This window comes from Idiotropiscis lumnitzeri, chromosome 4 (genome assembly GCF_059441095.1).
Source record: "Idiotropiscis lumnitzeri isolate Australia: NSW breed Sydney's pygmy pipehorse chromosome 4, RoL_Ilum_1.0, whole genome shotgun sequence".
Classification (NCBI taxonomy): domain Eukaryota; kingdom Metazoa; phylum Chordata; class Actinopteri; order Syngnathiformes; family Syngnathidae; genus Idiotropiscis; species Idiotropiscis lumnitzeri.
Window position 1 is genome coordinate 26,329,589 of NC_142394.1, and position 10,528 is coordinate 26,340,116.

General features: G+C 42.2%; 1 protein-coding gene across 15 annotated transcripts in view; it reads right to left on the reverse strand.

Annotated features, from left to right (window-relative positions):
- The window catches only part of LOC148338882 (adhesion G protein-coupled receptor L3-like), a 129,767-nt gene extending 122,417 nt beyond the window's left edge, over positions 1–7,350 (reverse strand). For all 15 annotated transcript variants that reach the window (XM_088292693.1, XM_088292692.1, XM_088292682.1 and 12 more), the window contains exon 1: positions 7,108–7,350. The gene's annotated coding sequence lies outside the window, so the exon portion shown is untranslated. The remainder of the gene's footprint in view (positions 1–7,107) is intronic.
- Between the last annotated feature and the right edge of the window lie 3,178 nt (positions 7,351–10,528).

Below are 10,528 nucleotides of genomic sequence, written 5' to 3' on the forward strand. Positions count from 1 at the left end.
CAAATGTTCTAACCGCCATTTTTTGGAACGACACAAAATTCGAGAAAGTTGCCGGAATTTCAAGGGGCACAAGTCTGGATGAAAAAAAAAAAAATTCAAAACAAGAACAAACTTGTTTCTGCAAGCGATGTTCATTTATGGAATCATTTTGAAACGGATCTAAAAAGGTGTCAAAAGTCAATTAGAAATTAATTATATAAATCAGCGATAAGTTTGTACATTTTCCAAATGCAGTCATATTTGTAACGTGTTCGATTGAGTGTAATGTCACGAAATATGAATTTATGACTATGAGAGTCGAACAGTATTTTAATGTGCTGGTACTTTATTATTATTTATTTCATTATTTATTTTAATGTACTCACGTACTAGTGGTAGGTATGTGTCGATTTGATTCGATACACAAGAGCCGAATTTGATTCGATTTTCGATTCACGATTCACTTTAAGTCATTTTTGATTCACAGATTTTACGCAGTACCAATTTTATTTTCATATAGAAGGCATTCTCAGACGAACCAATGCTGCAATTAGTGCAAACGTCTTGCTGTAACTAGGTGCATTATTAAAAAAAAATAATAATAATATTTACCTTCAGAATTGAAGCCAAATTCCGTTACATTAATCGCGTACGTTTAAAACAATAAATCCATCTGCCTTCATGCTTGTTGGCGCTGACTTCACTGCGTCCGCCATTTTGTTTTAATGCGCTACTTTTGTGTAAGTCACAAGATCTCGAGTCATGTATATTGTTGGGGAAAAAGACGTTATTAAAAGTATCCATATATGCTTTTATGAATCAATCTCAGGCTATGAAAAGGAAAATCGATTCAAATCAATATATCGATTTTTTTTAAACTCGGCCTTATATATATATATATATATATATAAACAAGGTTAGTCCATATTAGACCACTAGAACATTCAAATCCACTGAGGATACATGTCGGAATACCGAAAACACGGACCAATTTCACAATTTGTCCTTCATCAGGACCCGAGATTGCAAATTTTCTGTTAACCGGAGCGTTGGAAAAACATCCAAAATCCTATCGCACGGGAGGAAAAAAATGAGTTGATGTCCCTGCGTAGGAAGCGCCCGCAGCGACGTCTCTCTCACAACCTGCACGCCTGCATCGTCGCGTGTGCTGCTTATTATTTGCCTGAATGGGCTGCAGTGGTACTCGCGGGGCCGCGTTTTGACATAATGACTGATTACAGTCTCGCGGCGACCAGCTTAAGGATTCCCACCGTCGCCAGTCGCCGTTGCATCATCGAAACCACCGACAACGGTTCTGCTTATTGCGTGTAACCGCTGACATTTGTCAATATTACAGATCGTGAACGGCTGACCATGCGCTCAAATGCCGATATTCACGATTCACCGTTGGCTCCCTGGTGTCCAGTAATGCGCAAGCGAGCCAAACAAATCATAAAAATTGACTGTTGGGACCTCACAGACCTCATAGCGCGCTGTCATTTTTAAACGGGTAGAGAAAGTGACACGGAGTTATGATTTTGTTTCTTTGTTGTTGCGCTCTTTGAAATGTAGTGACATTTACGTCTGCGCGCGGGAAAGGGAATTTCTACGTTGGGATTTAAAAAAAAGAATGTGAAGTCATTTTAGGAAAGAATGTGAACATTTAACTTGGCAAGATTTAGTTTTTGGGGGTTTTTTTTAGAACAAGTTGAGCTTTGTAACAAAGCAAGCTAGCATAACATGCTAGTAGCACTTGGACTTGTTTATGTTCACCAATTTGAACATTTTCTACTCCACAATGACACACAAGATCCGTCCGTCTAAAGAGAAACTTGACTAAAGGAAGTATTCATTTTTTGGGCTAATGTTGTAAGATTAGCATAAAATGCTATGAAAGTGTTTTCAGGGTCAGAGCTTGTGGTCGATTTACAGTTAAAACAAATAATTGGCAATTATCTTCCTCTCTCCCCGGGAATGATTTACTACTTGCCTGACAATTTTGCAACCTGACGAGCCCCCGACGCTCGTCCGCCGCTTCACAAACGAGGGCGGCGACAGGCGGCTTGACTGTAAAGCACGCGGAACAATCCGAGTCCACGGCCGACGTGTGCGAACAAACAAAAGACGTCAGCGCTTTTGAAAACGCCAGCTCCCGGGCAGTCAATTAGCTCCAAGGTGAGGCGAAAACGTGCGCTCCTTTAAGCGGCTTTGCTCCACTGGGGCGGCGCATCAATGCCGCCGTCCCCACTCTGGAGGTGACAAAGGGCCGGCAGGGGAGGTTTATTTTTCCTCCGAGAGATCGCACCGCTCAGATGGTGGTACAGAACGTGTGACCGGACCAGCGGGGTGTTCGAAACTCGCCCCCCCAACCACCTTTTCCCGACCGATGAAGCGTTCTGGAAGAACCGCACCGCACACACTCCTCAGTCCAATCCGAGGCTATTGATTAGTAGAATCAATTTGCTCCAAGTCAAAAGCGCCGCAATTCATTCGGAAGCTACAAGTGGAATCAGATTCTGATCAACTCCACGAAGGCGTCCTCCTTTAATACATTTGAAATGTACCTTGGTTTAATTAAAGTCAGAAGAAAAGGCCCGCGCATAATACCAGCGCCATTGTGGCGTTATCCACCTGAATGAAAACCTTTTAATTACCCGCCCGCTGAGGCACTCCGGCATTCAGTAAATCTTTTCAAGTGCGAACGGGGAGAAGACTCTTTCCATTTAAGGGACATTCAGCGAGTGTAATCATTTGGAATGCTTTTAAGGTCAGGAAGAAAGTCATTATTTGTCAACATATTGTGGCAAAGTGTGAAAAACATTTTGTTTTGGAAGGCGGCGAAATTTAGAGTGTGTTTTGACAGGACGCCGGGGGGTTGCCTTTTCTAGCTCGCTAAAAAAAAGGAACGCGACGTTTGGCACGTTCCTAATTTGACGATTGTGTTGTGAGCAATTTTGCTCCTGATATTTGCAAATCCAGCAGCCTGTCTTCATCTCCCGTTTGCCGAGCGATTTGTGGTCAGATCAGGAGATCTTGATGCTTTTGGGGAAAGGGGGGGGGGGTGTAAACCCGAACCACCGTTTCCATTCATTTGTATGCGGCTGCAGGTGCACCACCTTATTTTGCATTCAAGCCCAAACCTGCCTCCCAAACAGGCCATAAATTAACTTCCCTTAGAGCTCCAGTCGCGGAGAAGCATTGCGTCTTTGTTTCAGTTCACCTCCTTGGTCGGGGGGGGTTGGCGATACGAAAAGAGGAAAGGTCAGCATTATTGGGCAAAAAAAATAAAAAATTGCAGAAAACGCATGTAGACAAATAGATCGGACTTTTATAGGCTCGTAAAGAGGTTGATGGAAGGCGGCTTTGTCAGTTTGATCGCTTTTGGATGCCTTGTAACGCTACCTACGCCGTTAAATGCGACGCTGACATTTTGGGGGGGTCCAAACCCTCCCATCATATCGTCAATAACAGCGAGAGTTAGCACTTTGATGATATTTCAGCATGTCGACGTGTTTTGACTCCGCTGGCGACAACTTGACCAAGTGTCACAGGGTGACGATTAAAACCGGTGGCGGGCCGTGCGTTTCACACGTTGGCCTTCGGTGAAGTCCTACTTAGTCCGACTTGACCAAATCCTCCTCATATTCCCATCATTTATGACACCACGGCTGGAGAAATGACTTCCGCACTACTGAGCGAGTGTTGCACGACCGAGCTTCTCTTGAAAGGTCCGTCGTGAAAATGGCCGCGCAAGTCTATCTGCAATTAAATCCGCACTTTTTGACCTTGCTGACATCAACTCGCGATCTGATTGGCTATCGCAACTGTCTATCATCTGTAAAAGCCCCCCCCGAGACACAGAACAGCCGCCGGCACGATTGTGTCTGAATACCTCGGACGAATAACGCCTTCTACTGGTATCATGAAATCTGCCCGGCAACACGAGCTAGCTGAATTCTGATTGGATAAAAACTCTAAAAACTAAAAATTCAACACTAGGATATAATGTGACATAAAGAATATGATGCTAATTTCTTGCTGATGGTAGGCCAGCAGAGAAGGCCTTGAAGGCCTTGACCGCCCACCACTGATTAAAACAAGCAGCCTGTGACATTGGAAAAATATACTTCACAAAATGTTCTTGACGACACCGCCAGTCACGGAGCTCCAATTTTAACATCGACTGACTTCATTCCGAACGGGACCGGGCGACTCGCGGGTGTAACAATGGATATTTAATTAGCAGCTCAAACTGATTTCATGGTCAGCTGGCAGTCTCATTCGACTGCATACTAAATGTCGCGCAAGTCGAGAGGTTCTTCAATACCTCTCATATTTGTCATACGGCGGCGAAAACGCCGCAGAATTGTGTCCCAAAACGTTTCGATCTCGCTTAAATAGCCGCCACGTCGCTCAGCGGCCAAGTTTTGCGCAGTTCCCGTCTTTGAATATCAAAAAGCAACATCGAGGCTGTAAATAAAAGAAAAAAAACTCCTGCTTTCTAAACCTGTCCGGCATCTCACTCAGCGCTGCCAATGATCAGATAAAAATAGGAACGATTTTTCAGAGCGATGCCAGAAGCCGAGAAAAATGTTATTCTGATGATAATTTCCAGCCTATATTCACTTATTTTTTTTTTTTTCAGTTTAGGCGGAGCTAAACAGGCCAATGGACTTGTTGGGATGTTGCACATTCCCCTGCAGAAAAGAGGCTTACCGTGCTGGTTGCCATGGCGACCTACTTGTTTGCTGGAATTCCAAGCAAGGCTTTTTAGGAGGCCAAACATGCTCGGAGATTTATTTTGAATTAAAACTTCACCAGACGTCCTCCGACATGAAAAATCGAATACTTGGCACTGGCAAATGCAAATCGCCTGAAAAGGGGAAACGACTCGAGAGGAACACCAGACAGAAGACAAACATCCCAGTAGGGGGGGGGGGGCGCAATTAAACTCTTAAGGGGAGGACCGTCACAACACACAAGATGATTGCGCTGACCTTGTGGAGTTGAATTATTGACCGGGACAAGTTTGTCACAACTTCCACAACGACCGTCGTGACGGATCGCCGCGGTTTGCGATCTTGGCGCTCGGATGCTTTGAATTTCTTGCCGTAGAATATCAAAGAAGGTCAAGATGCGCCTTTCAGACGGCGAGTTTTGTTTGAAAATCAGGTTCACGCCAGCTTCTTGTACAGTAACTCGAAAGATGTTACTTCAAACCAAAATGTGTTTTGGGGCATGGCTTTAAAAAAATGGCGGACAAGGTCGTCTTTGAAGGAAATGATGAAAATTCCCTTCGAGTGGATGCTTCGAAGCAAAACGGCTGGCTTCCTGTGCGTTTTGTAGTGATGGCAAAATAAAGCTTAAAGCCTTGACGACCCCAAAATACAACAACTGGTTCAGGAAGCAAATTTGAAGTTTCATTTTCCCATCACGAGCATTTTGGAACGCGACTTTTTGAAACTTTTTGGAGGGTGTCATCATCATAGACAACATGTTACATTGGGGATTGATTTTTTTTTTTTTTGTAGATTCAAATAGGCGCTACAGAACCAAATTGGCTGCTTTCAACAAAAAAATGTTTTGCTGTAGGTATCATTGAGATTTTGGCTTCCTACATTTGATGTGGAGAGATCAGGAACGTCAAGAGCCCGTTTTCCAGCTTGATTTTGATGTCTCCGTCTTCCAACACACCTGATTCAAATGATGAGCTTTTCCGGAGCTCAATCAGGTGTGATGGACGAGGGTAACATCGAGAACAGATCTTGAGGACAAAACTTGGGCACCGCTGAACTGATTTTAGGGGGCCGATCCAAAATTGACTCCCAGTCATTACTTTAATGGCTTCTTGAAAGTTTTTTTTTTTAATTAAATTTTTTGTGGGTCTACTCGTGATAGAAATTATCAATGTTTGGTCATTATTTTGTCACTTAAATTTCTTGAAGGTCGTACTGAACCAAATTTGTTACTTTAAACAACGGGACCTGCATGGCATTCCGTTGTGTTTCAGGGTGTGGCTGTTCAATGCTTTTTTTTTTGGGGGGGGGGGGGGGGGGGGGTCACTACTCCTGATAGACAGCCCAACCTAATTTGATACTAAGTGAAGCTAGCTTTGGCAACTGAACATTTAAACGCACCGTTTTTGAGGTTTTGTGATTGGCGGCAAATCATCAAACTTCTTCGCCATATTCTGCTAAAAATTTAGCCTCTTGCGTCAGTCTGGTTCGAATTTCACAGCAGTTGGACAAAACCTTGACGACATCCGGAAAATCTCCAGGGCACAACAAAGCAACTTCAGGAGGGCCTTTGCACCTCAAACTGGCCCTCATCATACCAAGACGCAAAAGCAACTTTTTTTTTCCCCCAACAGGGCGATAGATTAAAACATTTCCATACATTCGCATGAGTGCTCGCGAACTGAGTCATTGGGGAGCCACTGAAGTGTTTGAGGCAAATGTTGACAAAATGGATTTGCGTGTCGTCTTGTCAAGAAGGTGCATTCATGTTGCTGCTTATCAAATGTTGCCCATTTGTGGGTCGGCCGACCAGAAATAAATTCACTTCCTCGTCAAAGCACATTTGGAAATGTCTTGATAAATCCGTTTCTGAGAGATTTAAGTTTCCACATGCAGGAAAAAAAAAATCACCTTTTTGGGACTATTTGTGAAAAGACAAGAACAACAAGGCCCATCTTGTGCAAACATACAAAAGATGTCAGGTTAATCCTGCACAATCGAAGCGTTTCATCTCATTTTTGCATCAATGTAAAGACGACGTTGACTCCACAAACGTCCTCCTATCGGCATTTAAATTCCCAGATTTTACTTCTTTCCCCACACGGAGGAAGTCAAAGATTTTCACCTTTTATCTGAGCGCTCTACAACCAACTTGCACTTCATGTAGATGACCAGATAATGCCAGATGGTCCTCACTTTCCCCCCTCGAGTGGAAATTGTAAAGCCACCGTAGCGATGGAACACACATGCCCCCCCCCCCTCACAGCCATGCGAATACACGGACACAAACGCAAATTGCAGATTACAAACGAGCGCACCGGCGGCCCACCTTGATGGCAATTAGAAGAAGACGAAAAAGAAGAAAAGGGCAACTCGTTAGTGTCACACTCACCGCGTCCTCTCGGTTGCAAGCAGCGAGCTGCGAAGGCGAATCCAAAACCAGGTCGATATCCAGCTCCGGTTGGGGGGGGGGGCGTCGCATCCACGCGCCTTACATCCCACGTGCCTCGTAAAATAATAATTAAAAAAAAAAAAGGGTATCCAGATTTTTTATTTTTATTTCTTATTTTCTCCACAAACCGCGCGCGTCTCGACAGGACGAAGCACAATTGTGGGCACCGGCTGAGTCGTAGCCAGCAAAGACAGATGAGAGAGAGAGAGAGAGAGAGAGAGAGAGAGAGAGAGAGAGAGAGAAGGTGAAAGCCTGGAAGTGGGAGGGAAGAAACACCCACAGGAGGATGTGGATTGCCGCTCTCGCCATATACTCGGGCGCCGCCTAGCAGCAAACATGAGAAATGCGCCATCCAAGGCTTCTCTGCACTGCTCAATTGCACCGACTGCATTGTTCATATTCGTCACACACACACAAAAAAAATAAAATATATATATATATATATATATATATATTCATATTTAATTGCAAAAATCATTTCTTGATTAATTGCGACTTATCACATTTTTCGACTACTATTTTTTTGTGAAGCTTGCAACAGATATTTAGTTGAATAATAGCTTGGAATAAATTCAAAATCACCAAATATGATGTATATTTAATTCAAAGACTGTTCTAATAGTTTTTTTTCTTGAATATGATTTAATCGGAGACATCTTCACAGGCATTTTCTTGGAAACATTTTTCAAAACTGCCCACAAGCACCAACAATCCAGCAGTGTTGGCCCAGTGGTAACTTGAGCAGAGTGTTTTGTTCTGAGATGATGTGCTAAAAGATGCGCAGGTAATATGGTGCAATCGTCAACGCTTCCATTTTGACAGCCCTAATATATATATATATATATATATATATTTTTTTTTTTTTTTTTTTTAAATTCCCAGCATATTTGTTCGAATCGATTTCTGTTTTGTCATATTTTGTTGGGCATAGCACAACCAGGCAAGTTGTGCCTGCCCACACTGGACGTTACATCACCGCACCCACCGTGCACCAAAATGGAATGAAAAACGCCCATACTGTCACGAGCCAGCAGCATCCACCTCAACACTGGGATGCTTTCCAGGATATATTGTCAGTAATATTTAAGTGGTGGTGAATAAAGTGGAAAATGATGGATGCAAAATGTACAAACATGGGAAAATAAAATATGATGAAGAATTTATTGAAAATATATGCCATTATATCGCTGGCAACAGGCAGAATCCTCATACCCCCAAAATCATCACTTTTCAAGAGACTCCAAAAAAAAAAAAAAATCACCAAAAGAGAGCAAGTCAAATTCAACACTCAACAATTAGTAAAAAAAAAATAACTGATTAAAAGTACAGATTTGTGAAATAATGCAACTTTAACCAAACTGCAACATAAGAGGCTTTGGCTCCATGCCAGTGATAATGTAAAATATCATAACAATAAAAATGAACACATATTTTATTGATCTAAAATGTGCAACAGAAAAATATAACTATTTAAGTTGAACAAAATAAATACAGAAATATACGTTTAAAAAAAAGAAAATTATCGGGAAAAAAGTGAAACAAGAAAATACTAAGAAAAATTACCAAAATAATAGACACACAAGGTGACAGAAAAACATTAAAGAAAATAAAAACCTAAAATAATAATAGTGGTAAATACAAAAAGAAAAAATATTCATCTAAAAATTTTAAATGTTGGCGACCTCAACTTTAAATATAAAACATTTCAGATATGGTGTCTCATGCAGAAATGAAAGCCCAGGAATCAAAACGGGTTTTAAGATAAGTATTAAAAATGGACAATGAAGATGAGACTAATTCAAGGATTTTTTTTTCTTAAAAGGAGTAAAATAATCCTAAAATTCATTCTAAAATGCGCCGCCGGCCAGTGGAGGGAGGCCACAAAACGGGAGTCAAAGTATGCGCTCCATCGTTTTGAGCCAAATCGAGTTGCGTAAAGGAAAAGCTGGCTGACTCCAAAATGAACAGTAATCCACGCAAAATATTTCTACGCCTTGTTGTGCAAAAAAAAAAAAAGGGGCATCACTTTTTCCACCTGACTTAAATAAACGAAGCAACTGCACTGAACCAAATTTGAGACTGATACATTTATTTACGTGAATTTAAAAAATAAAAATATTTGCGGTGCGATAAATGTACCAACGTAATTATCAATGACACGAGATGCTGCCTTGCAGCATTGGGACAAATGAGATTTTTAGTGTTAGAGATAGTGATCGAATGCCATCGCAGGGCTTTTATTGCATGTCAGCCTTTTGTGAATATTGACTGATTCGCTGGCGATGAATCAAAAGAGCAGGCGGACGACCGCGCCGGCGTCGCCACTTTAATTCAATCATCGGCGTAGACATATTGAGCTCGCAAACCTCGGGGGCACGTCTTTATTGCATCATATGACTTCATGCACTTAACTGCTAGTTGTTCTCCCGGGGAGGAGATCACGCGGAATAAGTCCTTCGCACACCAAAAGACAGATGTCATTTTGCTGATATCGATGATACTAAGTAAGCCAATGGAGCAAATTGCCTTTAAAGTTGACGATGGTGATATTTTGTCAGCGGTTGTGTGTGCAATTTTTTTTTGCTTTGCTGCAGAGTGGCCTTCTTATTTTTCCATTTGTTCTCCAGCATCATGACAAGAATCGTTTCATAAATGGCACATATTTAACTCTGATGTTTAACAAGCAAAAATATATAATGAAAAATATATATTTAAAAAAAAAGGAGGTGAAAAAATGAAAAAAAAAATGACAGTTTGTGTTGTACTGCCTCCAGGTGGTCACAACTGGACCTATAGAATTCAATTAATGCAGTGTGACGTTTGTTTTTAATTTTCCAATTATGTTTTTATATCAAGTGCAGAATTATTGTATTATTATAGTAATTTTTTTAATTCATAAACATGTAAACGTTTGCTGTTGTTTTTTTTTGGGGGGGGGCTGAATACAAAGGATTCATGGCAATTCTGTCCATTTGCAAGGAGAAAAAAAATTGAGAGACGAGTGATTTGAGTTACAAGCACGGTCACGGAGTAAATCAAAACCCGTAGGTCAAGGCGCACCATCGCAGGCTTTGCACGGAGCGATGACCGCCACCAGGGGGGGCCTTAACCCCCAGAGACTCAACCCTCCGCCCCTGCTGGAGCTTCTGTCTCTCTCCCAGCGCAGCCACCGCCGCAGGATCGGGTTACGCTACGCCCCCTTTGTTTATTAAGCCCGGGTCAGTGCGCCGTTAGCCGTGGGACGACACGAGCTCGTGTTGGAAACCGTCCGCGGGGGAAGCCCGGCTCTATGTAAGTACATATGTGGTGGTTTATCTCTAAAATAGGCATTTGCGAATGCGGCTTTCGCTCTGGTGACGCC